Here is a 20,407-nt window from a genome sequence, read left to right as displayed (position 1 = left end):
CCCCAAATAGCTAGTCCATGCATACTTTCAGCACCCATCCTGTCACTCCATCAGGGCCAGTAGCCTTTCTTTAACCGCTTTGAGCCCACATTTGACATCATGTTCTTGTACTTTGAAGGTGTGGTTGGAGGAGGTTGGTATAGATGACTTAAGAGTGCCGTGGCCTAGGCATGACTGTCTGCTGTTTCCACCTCAAAACGGGCAAAGAAATAATTAAGTTCCTTTGTCATTGAGACATCACCATCAACAGCCATACTAACGAATAGGAGCATGCATGGGGTATCCAGACAGCTTTGTAGGATTACATGGTTGTCACAATTCCTGGGTGGAAGGTTAAAAGATTAATAGAAAAAAATCACTAACGCACTGTGTTGTGGGTAATATCAGCGACGAGTCATAGGGACAATTAGGTCCACCTTTAAATTTACATGGCTCCACTATGGTGATGAAGAACAGTATCGGGCAGCTGGGATGAAGGCTTGCTTAAAACTGTCAGCAGTTGAAAATACAGTGCAGTGTAACAAATTAACCTCCAGACCTACTTGAATGATGGATCCTCATGAGTGTTCTTCACTTTCACTACCAGTCTACGAGAGGCCATGTGCTGAGGGTGGTGAATGGGTTCAAGACACACATAGGGTGGGAGTGATGGCTGGCAAGCAGAGAGGGAAAGCACTTAGAATATATTTGTATGTGTTTTTTTTTCTATTGGAGATATTAAATAACAGCTATATACAAGACTTAGGGAAAAATGGGAGGGTGAAGGAAGAAAGTCTTGAATGATTCCTGCAATGATTATTTAGATATGTTGAAAAACCTACTAAAGCTTTGTCAGAATGTAAAACTCATGGGTTTTCCCCATGTTAAGCACAGTATGAGCTAGAATTATAAATTGCAGGACTCGTGTTTTGCCCTCACAGAGAGGTTATTTATTGCATTACTACAGACATACATAAAGTCAAGAAATTCCTTAAATATGGGTGCATTTGATGGTTTTGATTGTCTGGTAAGTTTGAATGCTGCAATTAATTAAAATCCAGAAAAGTAGGCATTATATTTGGGAATTTACGGTGTGATAAGAGCATTAAAAAAATCAAAGTGTGGAAAATTTAGTATGATTTAATATGATTTGTATACAAAGATGGACAAAGTGAAGGTTTTAATTGCGGTCAAAAACAATTCTAGTGAAGATAAACGACATGAAATACATTCCCCTTTAGCTATCAGAAATGGTTTACCCTCTAACAAGGTGAATTACCGTTCCACAGATTTTGAAGACAATGATCTGATGTTATAAAACTTTGGTGAAGAAATTCTGCATGTACATTTCAAACATTTAGAATAATCAGTAACCAACACATTACAAAAGAATGCATAAGGATTTGCTGTTGGTTACATTACATAACTTAGGGACTCCTATAGTTAAATATCACCAGTAGAAATGGCTCTGTAGTACAGATGTGAGCAACATGCTTATGAATTCAAGTTCAAGAAGTAGAATTCAAAGTACACATATTAGATGGACAAAACCCTTTGCCCAGGTAGGGTCTACTTTAGAACAACGAAAAATCTAACTGTCAAACTCTCACATGAGCGAATAATCAGAAAGTCAATATTGATTTTTTTGGGATCGCAGTACAGTGAAGATCAGAATATTTTCCCTTTCCTCACTGTAGTGTGATCTCAATATATTTAGCGTGGGGGGGGAGGCGCAGCCCCCCACAATAGCGATTTTGACTTCCTGATTATTCGCTCATTCGAGCGTTCGACAGTTAGATTTTTCGTTGTTCTGACATAGACCTCCCAGATATATGCGGGGGGGAGACTTTGCCCCCTTCAACCCTTTATTAAGTAAAGGACCTGTGAAACCAATGTATTTCAGAGAAGGAAAAATTATCCAAATTAACAAAAAGTGCAGTTTTGCACTGAGTGGCTTTTCCTATTTTGTGAAGTTCAATAACACTGAATAGTTCCTGTGGAAACAGACCACGTACATTTTAATTTATTGGAGTTTATTGTCTGATAACTGCATAGGTACATTGATCAAGCTGCTCAGTTTCAGTCACTATAGCAACACATGAAACATGATATATTTGTTGATGGTGACAGGTATGCAAGAGGCCGCAATACAAAGTCAATCTAAACAAGACGTACCACAACAGTTATAAATACTACACTGATTAAGTCACTGCAATACTCAGGGATGGTAGAAAATTCACATTAGCAGCATAAGTATAAACTAAGCAAAGCTTTTTAGCACAGCCCTGTTTATGGGTTTACTTTTAACAGTGGAAGAGTTAAGAGGTGAGCTGAGATACGAGAGGCAGTAAACAAAGAAATAAAAGCTAAAGTTAGGCAGCAAGGTGAGAGAAAAAAAAAGCAAATGGTCAGTTCTCATTTCTGGGACTGGGGTCCCGGGATCAAGTGCTACTTAGTAGTTGTCCAGTGAAGACTGATGGGGCAGTAGTAAAGCAGACATATTTAAGGAGATCTGTCAGACAGCCACAAACTGGGCATGTACAGAGGCACTTGTCATTTCTACAATGATACAACTGCAAGCTCTGCTTCATGGGGGGCATGACAGAAAAGTCCATATGTACTGAAAACAACAGGTATTCAATAACAGAATAGTTGACAAAAAAACAAATACAAATCTAATATAAATAAAAGTGAGTAAATACTGTCTTCTTCTTTCTTTGGCTGCTCCCATTAGGGGTTAGTAAATACTGTAATGTACTGCAAATGACACATAATTTTACTTACTCATAGAAGACAGGACAAGGTTTTGCCAGTAATACAGTATTTTTAAGAAAAGAAACATACAAATTCCACATAAATTTGGAATATGCCCATTGTATTTCCTCCAGGGTGGATGCTCTTTGTAATTTAGCATCTTACAATCTAAAACATATAAATACAGAAACCTCAGACAAATTAAATAATTTCTTGGATATTACTTTGAATTTTTTGTACTGCATGTTTTAGAACAATGACTGAGGGTTAAAGAATGTAAAAATGAATTGATTGAAAGAGTCACAACAGTAGTGTCATATATTTTGGCTACAAAGATAAACATGTCTTCTAGCGTTTCTTTTTATATACTACAACAAATATTTGAAAATGTGTTTGTTAGTAAATTAATCTTTGTAAACACATGCATTGCTAGTAAATTAATCTTTATAAACACATCCATCATTTTATTTATCAACTTTTATGATGTCATAACACAAGATGCATTCCCATCACTGTTAAGTATATTTGAAATATATGCAGAGTTTGTGATGGTGATTGTCTTCACAAACACATAGTGCAGCAAGGCCTGAAGGACTTGGTTAACATGTGACAGTCATGCTGTCAGGAAACCTCCAACCCCACACCCCCCCAATCATCACCATCAGTACACTAAGCAACTCCACAATGCAATCTTTGCCACTTAAACACCAGCAAGCAACGTTTAGGTGCTAATTAAAAAGAGAAATGCACATACCACATCTCTCTAATTTTTCTTATATGTAAGATTGTCTTAATGACTATTCCTCAACTGAGGCAAGAAAGCTGCAACCCATTCATTTCCTGATGAGAGGCAAGAGTTTGGTTTTAGGAAGAAAGCTAGTCTGCAGATCCTACAGACTGTCCTATCTCAATCCAAGGGGCATGAGCTCTACTATAACAGAGATGGGAAATGCATATGCCCTTCCCCACATGCGCACCCCCCAGACCAAGTTATACAATGCTTGCAGCGTGAGCATGCTAGGCTCTTCATGATGTGGTGATATACCTGCATTTTATTATATTATGTATCTGTGAACCAACTAAGCCCACTAGACAGAAGTGTCCCTTTTCAGTAGTGATCTAAGAGCATTATCTAGCCTACTGACTTGCTCAACCTCAAACAGTAGACAAGCAGAAATGGAAGAAATCAAATCCACCCCCAAAGCTACAGGAAGCACCTTAGTAACAGCTCAGAGCAATCCTCTGTGCTACCTGCATCCCTGCAGATGTAACTTTAATGCAGTGAGCCAAGCTGCACCCCCCCCCCCCATGCTGCTCACTCTCATCCCCACAACAGGTCCTTCCATCTGTGTCATAGGGCTGGGGTAACTGTCCTTGACTTTGAAACTAGAATTATATTGAATCATTTCTTGCTATTACCTTCAACATATTTTTTCACTGACTATGACTTGGCCATGAAGTAAGGCAGAAAAAATAACTGATTTTACAGCCCAAGAATAAGACAGTCTAAAGAAATAAACAGAAAATTAATATCAAGTACAACTTCAAAGTAATTGCCTGCACATAAACATTTTACAAAAATGTATATAAAAATACTACTGGTTGTTGTTGTTGTTGTCTTTTGGCTTTTCCCGGTTAGGGGTCGTCACAGCGGAACTTCGGTCCGCTAATGATTGGCAGTAGATTTTCACGAACGCTGAGGTGCCAGCGCGACGTTCAGCCTTCAACGAAGGCATGCCCATTTACGTATGTCTTTTGAATGCCCACCCAACCGTGGGGAGGACATGCAGACTCCACACAGAAGGCACTCCCCGCACTCCAGCCGAGAATCGAACGGGAGAACCTCTTGCTGTGAGGCAACAACGCTACCACTGCACCACCACGGATGTATATACTATTGGAATAAGAACAAAACATCTATAATTGTAAAATTATCTCAACAGTATATAGCAGAATAGTCTGACTTACTTATGAATATATATTTATATATATATATATATATATATATATATATATATATATATATATATATATATATATATATATATATATATCTATATATCTATGTATGCATAGTTTAAACTGTAACCCACGGGATGTCTGCCCAATCAAATAACTCAATAAAAACACCAGGTCCGGTCACACGAAGCAGTCAATGAAGGTAGCCACTCACAGTAGTATACCAATACATAGTTTAAACTGACTTTAAGCGTCTTTGAGAGAGACAAGTAAACTTGAGGTTTATGAAGTTAGGGATTTGTGAATTTATGTCGACAGGGAACTGTCCGTTGATTATCACATATAGGTTCATAGGTTCATACTAGGCTATCTGCCCTAGGGCATTTATAAGCCTAGCCAGAATGTGTTTGGCTTTCGCCACCCATTTTAAATTAATTTTGCTATGCCCTTTTTCGAGGTTAGTATACTGTGCCTCTGTCTAACAGTGACACAGAAGTGATACCCGGGGTAAACCTACAATATCCCATCCACTCATCAAGATTCCTCTTGAAGAGAGTCAATGAGGGACTCTGCCTAACCTGGACTGGGATTTTATTCCAGAGTGAAGGGAGCCTCTGGGTTATGAATCTGTCCCTCCAGCATGTCCTATTTATTTCAGTGCTGAGGTTCAAGTCTCTCGAGCTCGATGGGATTTCGATTTTCTTAGGTGCAGTATGCCCATTAATTCCGGGTTGGACATGGCTTTATACATCAGGCACAGATCGCCTCTGAACAGGCGGTATGCCACTGAGTAGAGCTGGAGTTTCTTTAACCGGGCAGCATATGGCATCTGTTTGAGCCCTTTGATCCTCTTGGTGAGGTACTTTTGGGGTCTTTCCAGTTGCTGCAGGTGTCTGGTAAGGTACATCCCAAAAGGGGCATTGTACTCAATTATGGGCCTGATGAGGGATGAGTAAAGAGGCACGATGACCTCCCCTGATCTAGATGTGAATCCCTTCATGATTAGGTGGGCTATATAAAATGTTTTTCTAACCACTTTGGCCACGTGGTTTCAAATGAGAGATTGCTATCAACTTGGGTCCCCAGGTCCCTAATTACTTCTTCTGTACTTAATGGATTACCACCTATGTGGTAATTTGTGGGCACTTTGTTTTGCCAAAGGGATGACTATACACTTTTGGCATTTAGCTTGAGGCCATGGCTCTGGCACCAGTTGTCTGTTTCTATGAGGCCCTTTTGGAGGATGCTTGTGTCGGCTGGAGAGTCGATTATGGCGCCCAATTTGCAGTCATCTGCGAACTTGGTCAGCCACAGTCCTTCCATGTTGGCCTGTACCTCCGAGAAATATATACCAAACAAGAGAGGTCCCAGGACTGAGCCTTGTGGGACACCACTTGTAACTGGTTTGGAGTCTGACATGGCTCCAGCAATTCTAACCATGTGGGTTCTGTCCTTGAGCCAGTTTGCAATCCATCTAGTGACATAGGGGTTTATATTTAAGCTGGTGAGCTTATCTATAATGCCCGAGTGGGGTATTGTATCGAAGGCTTTTGCGAGGTCCAGGTAGGCTGTGTGGACCACCTTCCCCTCGTCAATCACCTTGGTGACTATTTCAAAGAAATCAACCAGGATTAAGAGGCAGGATCTGCCCTTAACAAAGCCGAGCTGGGTAGGATCCAGTGTCTGCAGGTCCCCAATATCTTTACTTATGAAGTCCATGATGATCCTTTCCATAGCTTTGCAGACCAAGCTAGTCAGGCTTATGAGGCGATAGTTTCCAGGATCCGTTGAGGCACCACCTTTATGGAGAGGGGCCACTGTTGCTGTACGCCACTCTTTGGGCACATATCCTGTAGTAAGGCTGAGATTGAACAGTAGTTTTATGTTTGGGTTTAGTTCTTCTTGGAGGTCATGTAGGACGCAGCCCGGGACACCGTCTGGTCCCATTGATGCTGTATTTTTTGCTTTGGAGAGAGCGGCTCTTACCTGAGCATCTGATATGTCAGGGGGGCAGCACTCTGCTGGGATAGATATTTGCCCTTTTGGTGGGGGTTTGCACTGAACCTGTCAGCTAGGATGTTGGCAATGTCTGTGGGTTCAGTGTATTTTTTGTCATTTTGGACTAATTCTGAGCATATCTGGGAATTACCACCCAGGTTCCTAACATAACTACAGAAAGCCTTGTGATTATCCTTAGTGTCCTGTGCAATTTTTCTCTCGAAGCTGGCCTTAGACAATTTTATGAGTGCCCGTAGTTTTTTGCTAATACTGATCAGTGATGCCTTCCCTTTTTGGGATTTTGCTCTATCATTTAGTAGCTTTCTCCTTCTATTGTATAGTTTGTTTATGGCTGGGGTCCACCAGACAGGATGTCTGCCTTTGGAGGATTGGGTCTTGGTTTTATTTGGGATTGCATGATCCATGCATTCCTGAAGGTGTTCATAGAATGCGTTTATAAAGGATTCTGCGGTCTGGGCCATATTTTCCACAGGCCCGGGGGCTTTGAAGGATTCCACCTCGATTTTGAGGAGTGTGAAATTTGCTTTAGAGAAGTTTTTCACTGTGGGTTTCTGGGCAGGGGGTGGGGTCGGGATGTGAATATCCAGTGAGATTAGTTTATGGTCTGATCTTACCAGTGAGGGATACACTTCTGGTCTGGAGCATAGAGTCCCCATGTTGGTGATGATCAGGTCCAGTATGTTTTCCCCTCTTGTGGGAGTGGTAACAAGTTGTTCCATAGCATTTGAGTTTATAAATTCTAGGAACCTTTGGGCTAGGGTGTTGGAGCTAGAGTAATGCTCCCAGTCTATGTTTGGGTAGTTGAAGCCGCCCAATATAATAGTGTTTGGAGAGACCTTCTTATTTTCCAGTGTTCTCAGGAAGGCCGAGTGGGGTTCCTGGGTTTGGGAGGGTGGTCTGTAGCAGGCTATAAACTGGAAGGCAGTTTTACCCACTGTTAGTTGCACATGGATAGTCTCTGATGCTTCGTGCTTTGCCACCAACCTGGAGGTGTGGGTATCTTTGATGAATATCGATACTCCCCCTCCTTTTGTAGTTCGGTCCAAGTTTTGAGGCCGAAAAGCATGGTATGAGGTATAACCTGGTAGTGCTGGGGTGCTCTCGGGAGCCCTGAACCAGGTTTCTGTTACTGCACAGATATCGATGTTCTCCATGCTAAGGAGAGTTTCGAGTGCGTGCATCTTGAGGTTTAGACTTCTGGCATTAATTAGCATTACTCTTAGTTTCTTATCCCTTGTGATACCTATGGAGGTGGGTTTGTCTTTTGAGCCTTGCCTAAAAAAGGCACTATGGGGGTAGCAAGAGCCTTTGCCAATATCCGAAAGCCCAGGGGTGACAGGTGCAAGCCATCCCTAGCGAAGCATCGTGGCTTGTCGAGCATATCATCCCAAGCTGACAGGCATTGGATCCCCTTTGAATGACACCAGTACTTAAGCCAATTGTTGAAATTGATCATCTTGTCTTCATATTGTGGCATCATTCTTGGTGAGGGTAAGATGCTACTCAAGGTCAGGGTCATACCGGCCTGGGCTACATGCTCAGAGAGCTCCTTTATGTCTCTTTTCATGTAGTCCAGGGAGGTACGTCTCAGGTAATTCACACCAGCATGGACAATGACCGAGTCATATTTGTACTTGCCTTGGAATGACCTGAGTGCTTGTGTTATGTGGCGGATCCTAGCACCTGACAGGCTGCTCACCGTGACCCTCTCCTTGTTCAGCCTGGTGAGCGGGACGTCAGTGTGCCTGACGATAGAGTCACCTATTACAAGTGTATCAGGTGTGTTGTTTAGTCTTAAGGGCTGTGACTGTTCGGCACACTGGCTTTGTGAGATATGTGTTGCACGTGTTTTGTTTTGGGGTAGCGGTTGCTTGGGTGTCTGCTTTGGAGGTCTCTGCTGCTTAGGCCGATCTTTATTTAGAGCCTCCGAGTATGTTTTTGTGTGATTATATCCACAAAATCTTTCTTTGCTGCACAACTTATTTCCAAAGGTACAGTGCCCAGATCCAGGGATGTAGTTGTTCTACTATACTCAGCATTCATTAGGTCAGTCACTGAGTATACTGCCCCTTTCAGTCTGCACCTGTCCAAACATTTGTCACAACTAAAATGACCACAACCCTTTCTCACCAAAAGAATCAGGGGCCTAAATCATAAAAACTATGCAAAGAGACTCAAAGCCTTGTCAACCTCTATGTCACTAATAGAGGTTCAACAGACCCTATTCTGTCAGACCTATAACACATTCATAAGTCCAGTGGTATCATAAACACAATCTCAAGGGATCTCAATGACTTCTGCAAAATAAATAGAACATGTTGGAGGGAGACGTTTGTATGACAGAGAATACCGCTTCTACGGAACCATCTTCCACTCCACATAAAGCACTTTTCTTACTATATTCAAATGTTATTTGGACAAATGGATGAATAACTGCAAATTTACTCTCAGTTTAGCATCCCATTCCTCATGGATGGGGGGAACATAAATGTCCCAACATATCCTTGTTTGGCCCATCTTTGAGATATCTGTATGCAAAATAAGGGGTAAAATCTACTATGAGAATGTAAGGCTAAGCTTCTTCATAGGTCAACAGCGTACCAAGTACCTATGAACATATAAAAAGGTAACTGGAATATACACAACCTCAGCTAACCTCCAAAGGTCTTCACTACTAAATCCAAAAAACGTAGTAAGTAAACCAAGTATGAAGACCACCACGATAATGCAGCAAACACTTCTCTTTATTTAATACAAGAACATAGAAAAACGATGAGTTTGTACGTGAAAGCGTACTATGGTACTATGGTTCTATGGTTTACTTACTATATAAAAAGGTAAAGTAGAACCCACATTAGCAGTGGTAGTATTAAACTTGCTGACCAGATGTATTCAGTATAATGAACCAGCAAAGTCTAACCTAATGTAAGAAAAGGAAAACAAATGTAATTCAAATATGGTGATGCGGCAGACTTTCCTTGTCAATAACCTACCCAAAAGCATAACAACAAAAGTAAGAATGACTAGACCCTTAAATTAGAGATACATTCTACAACAAACTGTGACTATGCTCTTCCTTAGTTTATGCCTACAGGTACACATCCTTGTAGCATATCTAATAATCATAAACTCCTTTTTCCCATTTTCTACACAGGAGTGGTGTTGCATTAACTGTCATCATCTCTCTTGATTCGATGCAATTTTTCCACCTTCTTTGACAGTCACGCTTGACAGTCACATGTCTCCCACACAGTCCATTCATCTCTATGCTGGATGCCCTCATTTCCTCCTGCCTTCTTCCTGTCTGTCCCAAATCTTCTTCACCAGATTGTCTTCTGCATTCCTGCATATGTGCTAGAGCCACTGTAATCTGTTCTCTTTGACCCTCTATGCAACTGGAGTGAGTTGAGCTTCTGCTCTGATGTCCTAATGTCTTCATCTGTCCCACAGTGTACATCCCACCACCTGTATCAGACACTTCCATCTCCATGACTTCTACCTTCTTCGGTTGCTCTTATTTCACTGCCCACATTTCTGTACTATACAGCAGTACTGGTCGCACCACTGTTTTGTACACATTACCTTTCAGTTTCTTTGGTATTCTTCTGTCACACTTACAACCTAATATTCTCTGTCAGTGTCAGTGGGCTGCAACTCCTGTGAGTCTAGCTCTGATCACTTTATTCAGACTTCCCTTCACCCCAACCACCTCTCCCAAATACTTTGAAGCTGTTAACCCATTACACTATTTTTCCTTCTACACCAGTTCTCAGCTTCATAATTCTCCCATTTGTTGCCATTACAGTTGTCTTATTTATACTCCGTTTCATCCCATGTGCCTTCAGTTTTGTATTCCATTCCCCTATCATTTGCCGAAGTTCTTGTTTAGAGACTATCTTGTAATGCCACATCACCTGCATACAGCAACATTGTTCATCTGTCCCCTCTGACCTGTTTGTGAATGCAGCCCATCACCAGTTTGAACAGTAATGGGCTCAAAGCTGAACCCTGATACACCCCCATTCTGGGTCTGGACACTGTTTGTACTTGTACCACTGGCAGAGCTGGCCTTAAGCATAGGCCATCTAGGCACTGCCTAGGGTGCCGCTTTAGCAGGGGCGCTTTTCCAGTAATCTGGATGATGTAGGTAGACCAGGATGGGGGCACTGGGTGGTGTGGGGGAGGTGCTATGAAGCTGTTTTGCCTAGGGCACCAACTGACCAAAGACCATCCCTGGCCATTGGGTAGTTATACATAGTCTGCACTAATACTACCATTGTTTCTGGGGGTTCAAAGCATCATATGAATGCCCAAAATCAGCTTTCTTGGAACCCTGTCATATGCTTTCGCCAAGTCTAGGAATGCTTAAATGAACTCTTCCCTCATATCTAGTTTCTTCTCAACTATTTGTCTCACTGCAAACATCGGGTCAGTTGTGCTTAACTATCTCAGCAGGGCACACAATTAATTTATCACCATCAACAACACTGTATTTATGATGAATTCCCATTCAATAATTTGTTCCTCAAGCATAACTTGACCAAGGGATGGGAAACTTGAAATTTATCTTGAGTGCATTTGAAAAGTCAGTGTGACTTGATGGACTCGTGATTTTATGTCTATGTCCCAATTCTGCTTCCCATTGTAAATAAACTTGATAAATGTGGATTCAAAGACTGCTATGTGGTATCTGGAACCTCACAAATAAAACAGTAGTATGACAGATTAGAATCAACTGCAAATGAACTTCACTCTGGCAATAACCTTCAGCTGAGGCACCCTTCTAGTCTGATCCCATGTCTCTGACAGACAAAAGCAGACTGTACCTATGCCCAAACTAACATACCCTGCATAACCTTTAGAACATTCTTAACTTATGTAACCAATATAACCAATCACCAAGAATGATGCCACAACATCAACAAAAAAACAATTGACTTCAACAACTGGCTTAGTTTCCAGTGTGTTCCCAGGGGGATCCAGTATTTGTCTGCCTGGGATAACATGGTTGACAGGCCTCAATGCTTTGCCAGAGATGGCCTCCACCTGTCACCCCTGGGGTTTCGGATCCTGGCCAAGGCTCTTGCCTCCCCCATTGTGCCTTTTCCAACATAAAAGATCTGTCAAAAAGCAAATTGAAGGCTATGATGCTTAATGCTAGAAGCCTTAACCTGAAAATGCACTCACTGGAGGCTATCCTCACACTGGAAGATGTTGATGTCTGTGCGGTCACGGAAACTTGGTTCAGAGCTGCAGAGAGCACCCCTGCCTTACCAGGCTGTACCTCATTCCACACTTTCCAACCCCAAAATGAGGTTGGAATACTAAGGGTGGTGGTGTCTCTATCTTCACTAAGGACAAGCACACCTCTAGAATGGTTTGCCAGCATGATACACTGGAATTACTCCAGGTGCAACTGACAGTTGGCAAGACATCCATCCAAGTTATAACCAGCTATAGATCCCCCTCCATGACTCAGGACAGCCATTCCTCCTACCTGGACAAATTTATTCCATCATGGTAATCCCTAACACCCTGATCCTTGGTGGCTTCAACTACCCCACCATAGACTGGGTGAACTATTCCTGTACTAATGCACTCACTCAATGATTCCTTGACTTCATCAATTCTAATGCACTAGACCAGCTCATCTCATCCCCTGCAAGGGGAGGTAACATTCTGGACTTGGTTCTTACCAACATGGGTGACTGCTGAACCACTCCCATAGTATGTTCTTCCCAGGTGAGATCAGATCATCACTCTGTCTCATTTGAAGTTCCTATCCCACCTAACCTCCCCACCCCAGCTGTAACCAGGCTAAAAAACTTCTCAAAAGTTGACTACAACCTCCTAAGGGAGGCTATCGGTAGCTTCACACCACCGCCCCCTCAGAGAATGCAGACAACTATGCTGAACAGTACGTCAATGCAGTATACAAGACCGGTACAACTGCATGGATTCGGCCATACCTAACAAAACTAAAACCTGCTCTTCAAGTTAACACAAACCTGGCTGGTGGACATCCTCTATCAACAGGCTTTACAACAAAAGGAAGAAACTGTTGTCCAAGGGTAAAAAGGAACAAACTGAAAATTGGAAAACCTCCCTCCTCAGCCTCAACAAGCAAATTAGATGACTAGTGAAAACCTCCAAAGCCAATTATGAATTGAAACTAGCCTCCGAAATAAAAGGAAATCACAAAGCCTTCTTCAGCTACATCAGGAACATCCATGGCAAAGCCCAGGTTTGTTCCGAATTGGTACTTAACGATACCACTTACACTGATCCTGTTGACTTAGCCATCCTGCTAGCTGACAGTTTCAGCACAAACTTCACCCTCTAACAGTCGACATTTCTGATACTTGTCCCGTACTTCACATCTCCATAAATCAAGTGTTAAAGGCTCCATCCACGCCAAAGAACACGGCTTGTAAGGGACCTGATAGTATCCCAGACTGTATTCTGCACCATCTCCAGCAACAACTAGTTTCAGCATTGAGCACCCTGTTCAACCACAGCCTAATTACAGGCTTCATTCCAGCAGAGTGTAGAACTGCCATTGTCATCCCCTTAAACAAAGGTGGTGCCACTACTGACCCGGGAAACTATCATCCCATTAGCTTGACAAGTCTGATCTGTAAAGCCATGGAGCGTATTATTATTGATCTCATAAACAAGGACATAGGCAATCTCCAAGCACTTGACCCCACCCAATTTAGATTTGGCAGGGGCAGATCTTGCCTGTTGAACATGGTTGACTTCTTTGAGACTGTCACCCAGGCCCTGATGAGGGAAAGTCAGTATATACAGCTTACCTTGACTTGGCCAAGGCTTTTGACACAATCTCCCACTCTGGCATCATCAAAAAGATAACTCAACTTGGCGTAAATCCCTATCTCGTCAGGTGGGTGTCCAACTGGCTCACTGATAGGACCCACAAGGTAAAAACAGGTGCCACCACCTCTGACAGCAGAGATGTCACTAGTAGTGTTTCCCAGGGATCTGTCCTGGGACACCTACTGTTTGGCATCTACTTCTTGGAGGTCCGGGCAAAGACAAAGGGCCTGTGGCTGACCAAGTTTGTAGATGACTGTAAGTTGGCTGCTGTCATTGACTATGCAAATGATGTTAACATACTGCAAGAGGGTCTCACAGCAACAAATGACTGCTGCCAATTAGATGGCCTTAAGTTAAATGCAAAAAAATGTATTATCACACCATTTGGCAAAACACGGCCCCTACTGATTACTACATCAATGGCATCCCCCTTAGCACACAACCTGTGGTGAGAGACCTGGGTACTCAGGTTGACAACAATCTTACTTTTGACCATCATGTAGTTGCAGTGGTCAGAAAAGCCTTTTACTTGGTTCATCTCTTAAGTAAAGGGATTACATCCAGAAAAAAAGGAGGTTATTACCCCTGTGTACTCCTTCCTCATTAGGCCTATAATTGCGTATAATGCCCCATTTGTTATGTACCTCTCCAAACACCTGCACCAACTGGAAAGGCCACTGAAATACCTCACAAAAAGAATCCATGGCCTCCAACACCTGTCCTATGTGGACAGGCTCAAATCACTATCATTCTACTCAATATTGTACAGATCGCTCAGAGGTGACCTCTGTCTCAGCTACAAGGCAATATCAGACCCTGCCCTACTAGAGATGCTCCATATCTGTAAGTGTAACTCCTCACGCATTACCCACTTGAACAGCCTAAATCTAATATGTGACATCAACAAAACCTGCTGGAGAGACAGGTTTGTCTCCCAGAGGCTGCCCAGTCTCTGGAATAGATTCCCACATATGTCAAACAGAGAACCTCATTGACCTTCTTCAAGCAGAACCTTGATGAGTGGATGGGAAACCAAAAATTTATTCCAGGGGTTCCACCTTTGCCCTCTTTGACAGGGGTGACAGGTGATGACTGAAGTTTCTTTTTTGGGGATAAACTCTCTTGACTAGGCTTGTAAGGGCCCTAGGGTCATTAGCCTAGTAACCTCCTATGATCCTATGATAACCCTTCCAAATAAACGCCCATGATACATAGGGACACACCTGGGTTGGGTTGCATGGCTAGGCTTATGAAGACCCTGGTGGTCAATAGTCTAGTATATACCTGTGAACTTAACGGAATATTTAAAGCCACTGCTTGCAAGGGACTCCATTAGCCAGGGAGGCAGTACTTTCCAAAAGTAAGGTCCTTGGTAAGAGCACATTTAGCAGCTTCCAGACACATCTTTGGAACAACTAACAGCTCTAAAATGGATGAATAATGTCAAGCAAGCAGTTCCATCAGGTACCGGGGACCTTAGTCATATAAGGCTAATTAAATAAGGGCTAGACTTTTGAAATAAGAAATATAATCATAATCCAATTTGGAATTCTAAATTAGGAGCTTAATTTGTTGGTATATGGATACCTCCATCTGAACGAAGGCAAGAGTTTTGCAGAAACTGCAGGCAGTCAATTCCTGAATTCAGCAGCCCCAGTTACAAGACATTACAGCAACCAAGATGAGGTGAGACCAGTGCACGTACAGCTGCTGGGAGGTCAGTTGAAGATACAAAGTACTTAATAAGGACAAAGATCCTAAGATAGATAGAAGTAGATTTGACAACAAGCTGTCACCTAGTCTTTCAGAGTCAGTTTGTCATAAAAAAATCCAAAGGTTACAATCCTTGAACATAAATTCCATTTTGTCACCACAATATATGATATTTGTGAAGAAAACTGGTGCATACAAAGTCCACATGAAGGCATGTGTATCAATATCAACTATCTTAAGAGATGTTGAGTTTCAAACTATCACAACTATCTTAAGAGATGTTGAGTTTCAAACTATCACAGTTCACCCTATCATGGATGAGTTCCAAACCCACAGATAACTTGTTTAGGTTAGACATAGAATCTTGGGGGAAGGAAAGTTACAGTTGTGCATTACCCACATAAGAGTGGTATTTTAGGCCTCTCCCCTGAATGTATGCGTATACAAAGTGAACAACAATGGAACAAAATGAAGCCTATGGTAAATCATAAGAAGGTGAGCAAGGTGAGGAAATTAACTCTGAGGCTATTCTTTGCATTCACCCATGGAGACAGGATACAAACGAGTCCAGCCCTACACCTTACATTCCACAGAGCTGTTATAAATGGTCAAGTAGGATCCAGTGGTTAACCATGTCAAAAGCAGATGAGACATCTAACAGGCCCAAAACTGAACAGAAATGCTCCTTCCTTACAACTAGGGTATCATTGCAACCTTTTTAAGGACAATCTCTATGGCATCCCCAGGGCAGAAGTCACACTGAAATACATCACTGATGTTGCTTTTTTATCCAGTAATAACCATCCATTTGTGCGTATGCCACTTTCTCAAGAACCTTACCAACAAAAGGGAGTTGTGAGACAGATCTGTAGTTATCCACTCCATCGGGGTCAAAACCAGTGTTGTTAAAGAAGGCAGTAAAATAATGAAAAGGAAAGTCGTCTTGTAAAAGAAAGCCAAGTAAATGAACCAATAACCGAGATGAAAATCGTGAAATATTATAATAAAAATGCAGGCTTACTTGGAAGTGGGAGGCATGCGTCTAATATAGAGATCTTATACTGTGGTGGTGATACTACAATACAAAAGTTGGAAATGGAGAATGAAAATGCACAGCTCAGTTCTATGCTGGAAAAGACAGGACCAGAGAGCAGAAAACTGAATGATTCCAGTGCAGTTACAAATTGTGGCCATTATCCAACCTCACAGAGAGCTCTGACAAGGGTAACTGAAAGTGAAGGCATGTTACAAAGTGCATCTCATGACGGATATTATATCTCAGATCAGTCCCACCCTGCACTTTCTAAACTTCCTGAAATGACCAGTGAAAGAACAATGCTGCAGCCCATTAAGCCTAAAGTCCATATCAGCAATCTTCTGAGCAAACCACACCAGTCTCTTACAGAGGACTACAGCCCAAGTCAGTCAAAAAGTAGATAAGAAGTCGTCACTGTAACCAGAGAAATACCAAAATCATTGAATGTGTTACTCAAGTATTGGTGCATGAACATTTTGCCACGTTCTGGTTAAAACTTTTCTGCAGTGCCATCCATTAAGAGAAGCCAACATAAATTAGCAAACAGAAAGCCAGCATTTTAAGACAACTTACAACAAGAGCTAACAGCTGATGCTTCACCAGAGGTGATAATTCTAAATCAAGAAATGGCAAATGATGCACTTGCAAATAAGCAAAAATGCACTTGCTAATAAATACAGCACCACAGAAAAATAAAGAGTTGGAGACCAAAATTCTGAACTATAAACAGACGCTGTCATCCTATGTCCAAGAATTTTACATTCTCAAAATGGAAGAAGAAGCATTAAGTGAACTGGTGTATCAGAAAATGCTGAGGAGGCACCACTTACAAAAGGTGGGAATAAAATTAATGACTATCAGCAATGACAGATTATCATGTTACAAAGGCTTCATAACAGATATATGACTCTGTCTCAGCATCTGGAGGACAGAAATATATCGACCAACAAATAAGTTGCAATTGCAGTGGAGAGACAAAGGACATTCTGCTGCAAAGAGTGTGTACAAACAATACTCGACATCAAAGGTTCTGCTTCAAAGTCAGGAAAATGCCCTGTGGTAAAGCAAAACACTCCAGAATATGTGTGCATATTTGAAATGGCGCAAGAAAAGTGACTCAAGAGGTACACAGTCAAAAAACACAATAAATTACAGAATATCATGACTGGACTAGAAGGTGGCGTTAAACTTTTAACTGTCCAGATGACAAAACTAAAGAACAACCAAGGTATGTAAAAGAAAACATTACAAATCTTCCTGGAAGAGAAGAACCTTGTTTAAAAATTAATCGGAAATGATGGACTTGTGTTAAACACTTTGAGGAGAAAAAAGACAGAATGCTGATGAGATGGAATGAACACATTCAGATACAGAAAACTGTATGGGGACAGGTCTGAACTGGGTGTGGCGGGTTATATAATACAGAGCAGAGTTCCTTAGCAGAAAGCGTTGGACATGTGATACAGTTATGTATCAGCAATCTGGAAGCAGGTTCCATATACCTATATGGACTAGATGACACCTCACTTTCCTTCTTGTAAAACTGTCTCAAGCTGGAAGAGAGAAAGAGAGAGAAGAGACAGACAGAGAGATCATGTGCACAGGATGTGGGAGAGACGTCTCACCAGAGAGGCAGAGGAGAACCAGAATTGAATTCTCACCAGGGAAGACAGTGAAATGCCTGAACACTGTCCCTGAAGTATGAGTTTATAATTTTATGGAGAGTTGCCAGTGAAAGCATAAACTCCTGTTTTAAAATGCCTTGCTGAATGGACTATTGTGTTAAATACTTTGCTAAAGACTGATCTGCAGGGAGTTTAATAAGTGCTATGTTAAATGCCTTGCTGAATGAATTCTGTTATGTAGAAATGCTTTGCTGTGGATTACAGCATTGGAAAAGTCAGTGTGACTTGATGGACTCCTGATTTTATGTTTATGTCGCAATTCTGTTTCCTATTGTAAATAAATTTGATAAATGTGGATTCAAAGACTGCTATGTGTTATCTGGAACCTCACAAATAAAACAGTAGTATGGCAGATTAGAATCAACTGCAAATGAACTTCACTCTGGCAATAACCTTCAGCTGAGGCACCCTTAAGGTGGCTTTGACCTTCAGCTGGTGCATAACTCTGCACTAAGATTCCTGAGATGTCTCGCATTAAGAACATGATGTGCTGAAGCTGCAGGCTTTGCATCAGGATCCTATGTCATGAAATCTCATACACAAGGATTCACTGCAAAAACATACTGTCTAGAATTCTAGCCAGCTTATGCTGCACTGACTCCCCACCCTGCAGGGTTCCGAGGAGCTGCTAGTGATTCCTACAATACAGACGGATATGGTTGGCTTTTATGCCTTCTCCTATCGACCCCCAAACTCTGCTGAATTCACTACCCTGGCAACTCCAGGAAAGTATAACTAGATGCAGCATGAAGAGGGAGCTCTCACAAAATACACATATTTCATGCAGCATGCCCTGCTTTTATTGTACAGATGAAGTCTTCAACATAAATGTCTCATTGCTTTCTGTTTCTTTCTTTTACTGTCGGTTTATGCTCTTATGTTGTATATCTATATACTACATTTGGTACAGCCATACAAATCAAATGTGTATCATACTGTTACACGCTTTACTTGCTTTCAAGCAGTGTTGCTCTGCTGATAGCCCCATGTATATCTTGATCACACCACTTCTGACTAAATGTAATTTTTTCGTATAGTTGACAGTTGACTGCTATGCATTGTAGGAAATGAGGATCGGTTGTGTACAAAAGTAAAACATAAAGCAATGTTCTGTATTATTGATTGTAGTTATGAGACCAATTCAATTACTTTAAAACAAAACTTGGAGCCCCTGCAAAGAAAAAATGATTTGTCTTGTTTACCAAAGTCAATGGAATATATATCATATCAGAATAAAAATCAAATTAAGAAAGAAAAAAAATAATCCTGCTGCATAACAAAACTGTCCTCTTAGATGTTAACAATAGCAACATTTTTCATTAGACATAATTTTATTTTTAAGAAACAGATTCATTGTGTAATTGAGCAAATCATCTTGAAAACTAGCATGACAATACAGCTTAAATATCCCTTACTCTAAAATGTCACTTATGAATAGTGGTGCCCTTTAATTTATCTCTTTATTCATTCACTCCACTGATCTATTAACCAGGTAGGTGTGCTATTCTGAAGACCCCTTTAATGCGCAGCACAAGGCAAATGTAACTGTGTATTATACACACTATGACAAAGCCATAGCACGAACAGGGCAAAAAAAAAAGGTAGCTGCCCTAGGAGAAAGCTGTTAGGTCATACACTTGGCACAGTAGCTGAGATGCATATTGGTCTCCTACAAGCAGTACCAATAATCACTTACACATTCACAATCAGAAGTTGTGGTTGCTTAAATGACAGTCAGTGCTTGTGCGTTCACTCTTTGGTACACTTTAGCAAAAGTGTTAACAATGAGTGATAGAAGAAACTACTTTCTTAATGAACTGTAGAAAGGAGCCAACGGAGTTTTAGCTCACTAAGAATTGGCAGACTGTTTTGGGGAGAGGGGTTGCTGAACTTTAGAATGACTAGCGTTACACCTCTAGACAAGGAGCCTAGAAAAATCAACAAGTAAGGTGTCATATTATACCAAAAGGCTTCAAGTACAGTATACAGACAAAGTGGACGTGATCTAACTTCTACAAATTCTAAATTACAATTAAATCTTTTGTAAAATTGTGCATCACATGACATCCAAATTACTTTATCTTCCTCATCAGGAGTAAAGCCATTCACTCTCATATAAAAGGAGGCAACTGCTGTATAATAAACATAGATAATGGAATGCAAAAAATTTAATACCTGTGAACTTGTTGGCCGGATTATCTAGAAAACAAATACCTGAATGTGGCTTCCCTGAAATAAGCAAAGAATCTTATCTATGACTGACTGCAGTGTGTCTTTACAGACTAACTCAAAGACAGAAGTTAGATGTGTTAGGCACACTCCAACAACAAGCACATTTCATGAAGTGACATGATAAGAAATTACACACATCAAATATTTCAGAAGTGTTGCTTGTTTATTTAGCTGTTATCCACACTGCATTCAT

At 41.3% G+C, this 20,407-nt stretch overlaps 1 protein-coding gene across 7 annotated transcripts in view; it reads right to left on the bottom strand.

The window, feature by feature from the left end:
- Positions 1 to 20,407, bottom strand: part of PTK2B (protein tyrosine kinase 2 beta) — a 2,401,727-nt gene that overhangs the window by 184,489 nt on the left and 2,196,831 nt on the right. The window lies entirely within an intron of this gene.

The sequence above is a fragment of the Protopterus annectens genome, chromosome 2.part1 (assembly GCF_019279795.1).
Source record: "Protopterus annectens isolate FY-2018-M chromosome 2.part1, PAN1.0, whole genome shotgun sequence".
Lineage (NCBI taxonomy): Eukaryota > Metazoa > Chordata > Ceratodontiformes > Protopteridae > Protopterus > Protopterus annectens.
This window is presented reverse-complemented; position numbering and strand designations above follow the sequence as displayed.